Below are 11,202 nucleotides of genomic sequence, written 5' to 3'. Positions count from 1 at the left end.
AGTGATCACACTTGGCCTTAGATTATAGAACGTTGGAAGAACCAAAAGGTAAAAAACTCCCTGACTGAGCTGAGAAAACAACAGCACAAAATACCTGAAGCCTGACACATTATTCCCCCACACCCTAAGAGCAGAGCCCAACCCAAACATAAAGTTAACAGCCAAGAAATAGGCTGTTAATAATGAGTGAAAAAATAGAGAAAAAAACTTAATGATTGATAGGTACTATGGTTATAGAAAAGATCAGGGTTCAAACTCAGAAGAAAACAAAACAACTACTTGCAAAATTTCAAAAAAAAAATGTAAAATGGTCGGAAGCCCCAAAAGTTCTTGGAGGAGCTTTAAAAGGAATTTAAAAACCAAATAAGAGAAGTTGAGGAAAAATGGAGAAAATAAATTAAGAATAATTCAAGAAAGTCAAAAAAATTATGAAAATAAAGTCAACCAATTGGAAAAAGAAATCCAAAAACTTACCAAAGAAAATACCTCCTTAAAAATTAGAACTGGGCAAGAGGAAGCTAATGACTTCATAATACATCAAGAAATGAAACAATATCAAAAGAATGAAAAAATTGAAGAGAATGTGAACCATCTCATTAAAAAAACAAAACAAAAAAAAAAAACCAACTGACCTGGAGAACAAATGGAGGAGAAATAATATAAGAATTGTCAGACTACCTAAAAGTTATGATAAAAAAAGTTATGATAAAAAATACTTCAAGAAATTATTAAAGAAAATTTCCCTGAAGTTCTAGAACTAGAGGTTAAAATAGAAATTGAAAAAAAATGCACCAATCACTGCCTGAAAGAGATCACAAAATGAAAACTCACAGGAACGTTATAGCTAAATTTCAAAGCTCCCAGGTTAAGGAGCAAATATTACAAGCAACTAGAAAGAAACAATTTAAATATTATGGAGCTACATAGCAGCTTCTATGTTAAAAGAACAAAAAGAGTAGAATATAAAATTCTGAAGAACAAAGGAGCTAGGTTTGCAACCAAAAATAATTTACCTAGTAAAGGCTAGTATAATCCTTCAAGGGGGAAAATGGATATTTAATGAACTACAGGACTTTCAGGTATTCTTGAGGAAAAGACCATAACTGAACAGAAAATTTGACTCTTAAGAATCAGGAGAAAGATCAACATGAAAAACTAATTATAAGGGATTTAGTAAGGTTACACCATTTACTTCCTCTAAGCACTTCAGAGCTTGGAACTGGAACCATTCTCAGCTTGCTGGAGCTGCTGCTCCAGAAACCCCCTCCATTATCTTCCCCTGTCCCCAGGTCCCCTCTCCTCTCCCCCATATAATTTCTGTGTTGTCCAGGACGGTTGGACTAATTTTTCAGGGTAAAGAGAGGACAGGCCCCAGGGTGGGGGGGGAGGGGAGGGGAGGGAGGCTTACTACCAAGGAAATGTGTCGAGGTGAGGAACACAAGACAATAGAGGCAGTGGTAACAACTGAAGCTCAGAAACTGTTGCACCAGCTGAATGTTCTGTTGGAATAGGAGTCCAGATGTCAGCCAAAGGTCTGTGGCTTGAGACTAATTGAATCTGCTCATGATAATGGCTTTCTGATGACTGTAAGACTGAGGGACTTTGAAGTGAAAGACCTTTTTAGCCAAACTCAGTTCTTTGGTTTTGACACAGAGACTTTTCCTCTAGCTGTAAATTTACTGGACAGATTTCTATTCAAAATAATGGTGCAGCCCAAACATCTTGGATGTGTGGAATTAAGTTGCTTCTATCTGGCTGTGAAATTGACAGAGGAAAGAGAGAAATGTCCCATTAGCCACTGATCTGATCCAAATAAGCCAATATAAATTCACAGTTTCTGACCTGATGAGAAAGGAAAAGATTTTATTAGAGAAGATATGTTGGAAAGTCAAAGCTACTACTGCCCTTCAGTTTCTACAGCACTATTATTCACTCATCCAAGAAAACTAACCGTTTGAAAGGAGAAAGAATCTAAGTTTTGAAAGACTGAAAGCTCAGCTAAAGGCATGTCACTGTAGGATTATGTTTTCTAAAGCAAAGCCTTCTGTATTGGCATTGTCTGTAATTGCACTGGAGATTCAAGCACCGAAATTTATAGAATTGACAGAAGGAGTAGAATGTCTTCAGAAACATTCCAAGATAAATTGCAGAGATCTGACCTTCTGGCAGGAACTTGTAGCAAAGTGCCTAACTGAATACTCATCAAACAAGTGTTCTAAACCAAATGTTCAGAAGTTGAAGTGGATTGTGTCTGGGCATACTGCATGTGAGTTGAAGCATAGTTATTACAAAATCACTCATCTTCCAGCAATCCCTGAAACTGAGTCTTAATAGGATTCTTATGGTGAAGAAATTCAACTAGTTTGAAGTCTTATTTCCCATCATAACTGTGGAGTCCAATATTAAAATGGATTTAAGCTGTGAAGCCAGAAACATAGCAACTATGTTAGCATTGATGTTTTCAGACTTGAGGGGGAAGCAGGCTATAGTTGGAAATTGATTATATGTATTGCAGTTGGAAATGTGTTCAGGGTTAAATTATGATCCGCTTTGAAGTGTGTTTGTAAAAACTAAAACTCAAATGTGAATAAAGGTGGGAGACTATACTGTGAATCAATAGCTAATATTGATTCAATCTAATAGTATCTGGATTGGTATACTAATTATAGGTAGTACTGATGGCAAAGTGTGATTGACTTTAATTGATGTTATTTGAATTGTGATGCAAGTTCACATCGCGAGAGATTCATGTCAGAAAAATGGTATGATGTACTTTAATATAATATGAGGCAGTATAAACTTTGTTAATGCCTTATACTACTAGATAATCAAATAATTCTAAAGATTTATTTCTGTTTGGCATATTTTTCATTTAAATTTGATTACAAAATTCTATAAATATTGTAGACAGACATGTTGTATTTAAGTGATCTTCAACATTATCCTAGGGACCAAGTGATAAGGAATACAAAATTTTATACAGGATGATTTTTGTCTCAATATCTATCGACATAAAAAAATTCATTTCTTTTGTACAAGCATCTTTATAGTCTGGCGATCTGAAACATCAGCTGTGCCTTTCTAAAGCAATATGTGCTAATGCTAACACTCTAGAGCTCTTAAATACTGCTGGTATGAAACTGGACAATTAGTATAGAGCTTTATATTTAAAAGCAATACATATGGGGTATGCTGTTGGCATAATGCTCCTGTAACAATTCGACTTGGACTAAAATGAGTTATCTATCCAGATTCAAGTAAGCAGCAATTTAATTGACTAATTACATGGTAGTTAGAGCCCTTAAAGCTAGTTGTAGGTTAATGAATCTAAATTGATATCTAGGGTGGGAAAGCATATAGTTTATCAGTGCAATATATAACTTAACTTCCACAATAGCTATAACTAGTTCAAATTACCCTTTGACATCATGTTGTGTGAAACAAAACAAAACTAAACTAAACTAAACTAAACTAAACTAAACTTCCCCTTAAAGACAAACCAAAGAACCACAGTATGTCTCATATGTCTTATGCTTCATTTTGTAAAGCATTTAGCAGATGCACTCTTCAGTTATTCCAAAACACCTGATTCATTGAAGAATTTCCTTTCTAATTCATCAATGCAAACTTAAGTTGGCTGAAGTAACATAACAAAGTACCATTATGCTCTGGTACTAAGAAAATGACCTTTCGACAAAACTATTGAACTGAAAAAACAAAACGAAAAACCCATTTAATTCTTATATGGGAAAATGATATTTGTAACTCTTAAGAATATTATCATTACTAGGGTAGTTTGAAAGAGTCTAGATAGACAGAAGGCTTGGGCTTGAGTTGATTACAATGGCATAATTCTAAAAAATAAAATTGTATAGGGAGAGGTAAAATGGAGCAGATTATCTCATACAAAAAAGGAATGAATGGAAGAACTATTACAGTGGAGGGGAGTATAGGGTGGAGGGTGGGTAGTGCAGGAACTTTATTCTCATTGGATCTGGGCTAAAGGGGGAAATAGCCAGTAGAGTATAAAAGTCTTCTTAACTTACAGAAAAATAGGAGAGTAAGAGGATAGGATAAGGGAGAAACTTTTAGAAGGATGTACAGATTAGGGAGGCAGTGGTAAATTAGACTTCTAAGAATAGGGTAAGAAGAGAGAGAGAAAAATAAAAGTGAGGAAAAATAGGACGGAGGGAAATGCACAACTAGTAATTATAACTTTGAATGTGAATGGGATGAACTCACCCATAAAAGGGAAATGGATAGCAAAATGGATCAAAACCCAGAACCCAATATGTTGTTTACAAGAAACACTTAAAATGAGATACATATGTAGAGTAAAAATAAATGGCTGAGGTAGAATTTATTATGCTTCAGCTAATGTAAAAAAGCAGACATAGCAATTATGATCTCAGACAAAGTTAAAGACAAAACAGATTTCATTAAAAGAGGTAAGAAGGGAAACTACATGCTAAAAGGTATCATAGATAATGGAGTAATATCGATATTAAACATATGCACCAAATGCTATAGCTTTCAAATTTTTAAAGGAAAATGTAAATGAATTATAGGTGGAAATAGATAGCAAAATTATAATACTTGGGAGTATCAACCTTCCGTTCTCATAACTAGATAAATCTAACTAGTAAAAGAAATTACAGCAATATGTCACAAGGATCACACACTATAACCAGGTAGGGTTTATACCAGGAATACAGGGCTGGTTCAATATTAGGAAAACTATCAGCATAATTGACTATATCAATAATAAAACTAATAGAAATCATATGATTTTCTCAATAGATGCAGAAAAGACCTTTGACAAAACACAGCAACCATTCCTATTAAAAACACTACAGAGCATAGGAATAAATGGAACTTACCTTAAAATGACAAGAAATAGTTATCTAAAGCTATTAGCAAGCATTATCTGTAATAGGGATAAGTTATAAGCCTTCCCAATACAATCAGGGGTGAAGCAAGGATGCGCACTATCACCTCTATTATTTAATATTATACTAGAAATATTACCTATAGCAATAAAAGAAGAAATATAAATTAAAGGAATTAGAATAGGAAATGAAGAATCAAAAACTATCACTCCTTGCAGATGACATAATGGTATATTTAGAAAATCCAAGAGAATCAACAAAAAAAAAAACTACTTGAAATTATTAACTACTTTAGCAAAGTTACAAGATGCAAAAATAAACCCACATTAATCATCAGCATTTCTAAAGATTGCTAACGAAGTCCAGCAGCAAGAGATAGAAAGAGAAATTACATTTAAAATAACTGTAGACAATATAAAATATTTGGGAGTCTATCTGCCAAGACAAACCCAGAAACTATATGAATACAACCATAAAACACTTTTCACACAAATAAAATAAGCAATCTTTTATTTCTCTTTTATTTGAGTCTTCTTGTATAAAATGACTAATATGGAAATGTTTTACATAATTGCACATGTGTAACCTATATCTGATTGCTTACCATATCTCAAGGAGAGGGGAGGGAAGGAGCAATAGAATTTGGAACTCAAAACTTTAAATAAAAATGTTTAAAAATGGGAAAAAAAAGAACCTGAGGCTTAGGGATTTGCCTAAGGTCCCACGGATAGCAATTAAAGATGGGAATTGAAAGCTCCTCCTTTCTATGGAGTCCAAATAGAAAGCCACCTAAAATAGAAATAAGAAGGGGAATGCTATCCAAGTCTACCAGACCAAGTTTTTTGAAGGCAGGAACCATATCTTAAGTAAACTCTGAAGTTTAATAAATACTTATTTTATTTGAAAATAAAAAAATGTTAAATGCAGCCTTTTCAGATCAGAATGTAATAAAATTACATTTAATAAAGGACCATGGAAACACAGATTAAAAATTAATTGGAAACTAAGCAATCTAATTTTAAAGAATGAGTGGGTTAAAGAACAAGTCATAGAGAGTGAATCTTGCTCTTATTGGATTTAACTTGAGGAGGGAATAACATACACACTCAGTTGGGTATCTTACTCCACAGGAAATAAGGAGGAAGGGTATAAAAAGGGGGGGAATGACAGAAGGGAGGGCAGATAGGGGAGGAGGTAATCAAAAGTAAACACTTTAGAAAAGGGACAGGGTCAAGGGAGAAAATTGAATAAAGTGGGACTGGATAGGAGGGAGCAAAATATAGTTAGTCTTTCACAACATGAGTATTGTGGAAGGGTTTTGCATAATGATACACATGTGGCCTATGTTGAATTGCTTGCCTTCTTAAGGAGGGTGGGTGGGGAGGGAAGAGGGGAGAGAACTAGAATTCAAAGTTTTAAAAAAAGATGTTCAAAAAAATAAGTTTTTGCATGCAACTGGGAAATAAGATATACAGGCAATGGGGCACAGAAATCTATCTTGTCTTATAGGAAAGTAAGGGGAAAGGAGATGGGGGGGAATGGGGTGAAAGAAGGGAGGGCTGACTGGGGAATGAGGCAATCAGAATATATGCCATCTTGGAGTTGGGGGGAGGGTAGAAATGGGGAGAAAATTTGTAGTTTCAACTCTTGTGGAAATCAATGCTGAAAACTAAAAATATTAAATAAATAATAAAATATAAAAAAGAACAAGTCATATAAACAATTTTACTAAAAAGTGATAATGAGACAATGTATCAAAACATATGAGATGCAGCAAAGGCAGCAATCAGAGGAAAAATTATATTTCTAAATGCTTACATGAACAAAATAGAGAAAGAACAGATAAATGAATTGGGTAGCCATTAAAAAAAAAACTAGAAAAAGAACAAATTTAAAACCCCCAGTTAAACATCAAATTGAAAATCCTGAAAATTAAAGGGAAAACCAATACAATTAAATGTAAGAAAACCACTGAATTAATAAATAAAACTAGGGGTTTGTTTTATGAAAAACTAATAAAAACAGTTAAACTATTCCCTAATATGATTTTAAAAAGAGACAAGAAAACCAAATCCCTAATATCAAAAATGAAAAGGGTGAAATTAAAAGAATTATTAGGAGTTATTGCCCCATTACACACCAATAAACTTAACAGTTTAAGTGAAATAGAAGAATACTTATAAAAATATAAACTGCCCAGGTCAACAGAAGAAATAGAATCTCTAAATATGCTTATCCACTGCGTCACCTAGCTGCCCACAAACTGTATCATAGGGTGGTAGTTATCAAAACTATCTGAAACTGGCTAAGAAATAAAATGGTAGATCAGTAGAATAGAATAAAATAGATACACAATACATAGTAATAAATGATTATAGTGACCTTGTGTTTGATAAATGTAAAGATTTAAGCTTTCAGGATAAGAATTCACTGTTTGGTAAAAATTGTTGGGATAATAAGGTCAAAATAGATACATGACCTAGACATAAGGGGAGATATCAGAAGCAAAGTAGAAGAACACGGAAAATATTATCTATCAGATTAATGGATAGGAGAAGAATTTATGAATAAACAAGTGATAGAAAACATTGTGAGATGTAAAATGGATAATTTTGGTTACATTAAACTAAAAAATTTTTCATACAAATAAAACCATTGTGGTCAAGATTAGAAAGAAAGCATAAACTTGGGGGAAATATTTTATAGGCAGTTTTTTGGATAACGGTCTTATATCTCAAATATACAGAGAACTTTGTGAAATTTATAAGACTATGAGTCATTCCCCAACTGATTAAAGGATATGATCACAGGATATAAACAGGCAGGAGGAAGAAATCAAAACTATATATGTTCACATAAAAAATGCACTAAATCATTATTGATTAGACAAATGCACATTAAAACAACTTTGAAATACCATCTCTCATCTGTTAGATTGGCTAAAATGGTAGAAGGGAAAAATGACAAACATTGGAGGGATTGTGGAAAAATTGGGACTCTAATACACTGTTGGTATATCCAACCATTTTGGAGAGCAATTTGGACTTATGCCCAAAGAGTTATAAAACTACGTATACCTTTTGACTCAGGGGAAGCTAGATGGCACAGTGGATAGATCATTGGGCTTGGAATCAGAAAGACTCACCTTCTGAGATCAAATCTGGCCTTGACACTTACTAGCAGTGTGAACCTGGGCAAGTTACTTAACTCTGTTTGCCTCAGTTTCCTCATTTGTAAAATGAATTGGAAAAGGGAGTGGCAAATTGCTCCAATATCTCTTCCAAGTAAACCTCAAATGGGGTCATGAAAAGTCAGACATGACTTGAGGTGACTGAACAACAACCCTTTAACTTGGCAAAGAGCCAGCAGGTCTGTTTTCCAAAGTGATCGAAGAAAAAGGAAATGAAATTATATGTATTAAAATATTTATAACTGCTCTATTTGTGGTGACAAAGAAGTAGAAATCGAGGAGATGCCCATCAATTGGGGAATAGCTGTGGTATATGATTGTGATAGAATACTACTGTACTGTAAGAAATGATGAGCTCAATGATCTTAGAAAAACATGGAAAGATTTTCATGAAGTAATGAAGAGTGAAATGAGCAGAACCAGGAGAATATTGTATAGAGTAACAGCAATATTGTTTGAAGAGTAAATAGGAATGACTGAGCTATTCTGAGTTATATGAATATTCAAATCAATTACAAAGTACCTATGAAGGAAGATGCTCTCCACCTCCAGAGAAAAAACTGATATATGGAACTACCGTATTTTACTACATAATTGTCACACCCTGTTCTTTCAGTTCAAAAATTGGTTTAAAACCTTTCATAGTGGAAGATGGCGGCTGGTAAGCACGGACTAGAGTGAGCTCCCTACCCGAGTCCCTCCAAAAACCTATAAAAATGGCTCTGAACCAATTCTAGAATGGCAGAACCCACAGAACAGCAGAGGGAAGCAGGGCTCCAGCCCAGGACAGCCTGGATGGTCTCTGTGTGAGGTCTATTCCACACGGAGCTGGGAGCTGGGAACGGAGTGGAGCAGAGCCCAGCCTGAGCGGCGTGGACGATCCAGACCAGAAGCCGGGCGGAGGGGGCCCTAGTGCCCTGAGTATGTGAGCTGCGGCAGTTACCAGACCCCTCGACCCACAAACACCAAAGACTGCGGAGAAGGTTAGTGGGAAAAGCTGCAGGAGTGGAAGGAGTTCGCAGTTCGGCTTCCAGCCCCGGGGGCAGCGGAGGTGGGGCAGCTACAGCTGTTGTTACTTCCGGCTCCAGGCCCACCTGGTGGGAGGAATTAAGTGGCGGATCAGAGCAGGAGTGCAACAGCCTGCTGAAGATCTAAGCCCAGTCTGGACTGGGGGTCCTTGGGGAAGGAGGAGTGCAGCTCTGACAGAGCTGGCACCTCCCCCACAAACGTAGAACATAGAACTTGTTATTCTACAAGCAGTCATACCCCACTGAAAAACTCAAGGGTCAAGTAAGTTGGCTGGGAATATGGCCAGGCAGCGAAAACGCGCCCAGATTCAGTCTCAGACTTTGCATTCTTTCTTTGCTGACAAAGAAGACCAAAACATACAGCCTAAAGAAGACAACAAAGTCATAGAGCCTACAACAAAAGCCTCCAAGAAAAACATGAACTGGCCCCAGGCCATAGAAGAACTCAAAAAGGATTTGGAAAAGCAAGTTAGAGAAGTAGAGGAAAAATTGGGAAGAGAAATGAGAAGGATGCAAGAAAACCATGAAAAACAAGTCAATGACTTGCTAAAGGAGACCCAAAAAAATACTGAAAAATACACTGAAGAAAACAACACCTTAAAAAACAGACTAACTCAAATGGCAAAAGAGCTCCAAAAAGCCAACGAGGAGAAGAATGCCTTGAAAGGCAGAATTAGCCAAATGGAAAAGGAGGTCCAAAAGACCACTGAAGAAAATACTACTTTAAAAATTAGATTGGAGCAAGTAGAAGCTAGTGACTTTATGAGAAATCAGGATATTATAAAACAGAACCAGAGGAATGAAAAAATGGAAGACAATGTGAAATATCTCCTTGGAAAAACCACTGACCTGGAAAATAGATCCAGGAGAGATAATTTAAAAATTATTGGACTACCTGAAAGCCATGATCAAAAAAAGAGCCTAGATACCATCTTTCAAGAAATTATCAAGGAGAACTGCCCTGATATTCTAGAGCCACAGGGCAAAATAGAAATTGAAAGAATCCATCGATCGCCTCCTCAAATAGATCCCAAAAAGAAATCTCCTAGGAATATTGTTGCCAAATTCCAGAGCTCCCAGATCAAGGAGAAAATACTGCAAGCAGCCAGAAAGAAACAATTTGAGTATTGTGGAAACCCAATCAGAATAACCCAAGATCTGGCAGCTTCTACATTAAGAGATCGAAGGGCTTGGAATGCGATATTCTGGAGGTCAATGGAGCTAGGATTAAAACCTAGAATCACCTACCCAGCAAAACTGAGTATCATGTTCCAAGGCAAAATATGGATTTTCAATAAAATAGAGGACTTTCAAGCTTTCTCAGTGAAAAGACCAGAACTGAATAGAAAATTTGACTTTCAAACACAAGAATCAAGAGAAGCATGAAAAGGTAATCAAGAAACGGAAATTGCAAGGGACTTACTAAAGTTGAACTGTTTTGTTTACATTCCTACATGGAAAGATGATGAGTATGATTCATGAGACCTCAGTATTAGGGTAGTTGAAGGGAATATGCATATATATGTATATATGTATGTATATATATATATATGTTTATGTATATATAAGTGAATGTGTATGTAGGTATATATCTATGTGTATGTGTATGTATGTGTATATATATATATGTGTTTATATATGTATGTATGTATATATATATATATGTAAAAGAGAGAGAGCAGACACAGGGTGAGTTGAAGATGAAGGGAAGATATCTAAAAGAAATAAAAAGAAATTAAGGGATGAGAGAGTAACATACTGAGAGAGGGAGATAGGGAGAGATAGAATGGGGTGGATTATCTCCCATAAAGGTGGCAAGAGGAAGCAGTTCTATGGGAGGAGGGGAGAGGGCAGGTGAGGGGGGAATGAGTGAACCTTGCTCTCATCAGATTTGGCCTGAGGGGGAATACCATACATACTCAGTTGGGTATCTTACCCCACAGGAAAGAAGAGGGAGGAAGATAAAAAAAAAAATAAAAGGTGGGGGGATGATGGAGGGGAGGGCAGATGGGGTTGGAGGTAATCAAAACAAACACTTTGGAAAGGGGACAGGGTCAAGGGAGAAAATTCAATAAAGCGGGATGGGTTGGGAAGG

The 11,202-nt window shown here is 35.8% G+C and overlaps 1 pseudogene; it reads left to right on the top strand.

The window, feature by feature from the left end:
- The first annotated feature begins 1,418 nt into the window (after positions 1–1,418).
- On the top strand, positions 1,419–2,331 carry LOC118836207 (annotated as a pseudogene).
- The last annotated feature ends 8,871 nt before the right edge of the window (positions 2,332–11,202 follow it).

The sequence above is a fragment of the Trichosurus vulpecula genome, chromosome 1 (genome assembly GCF_011100635.1).
Source record: "Trichosurus vulpecula isolate mTriVul1 chromosome 1, mTriVul1.pri, whole genome shotgun sequence".
Taxonomy (NCBI): domain Eukaryota; kingdom Metazoa; phylum Chordata; class Mammalia; order Diprotodontia; family Phalangeridae; genus Trichosurus; species Trichosurus vulpecula.
This window is presented reverse-complemented; position numbering and strand designations above follow the sequence as displayed.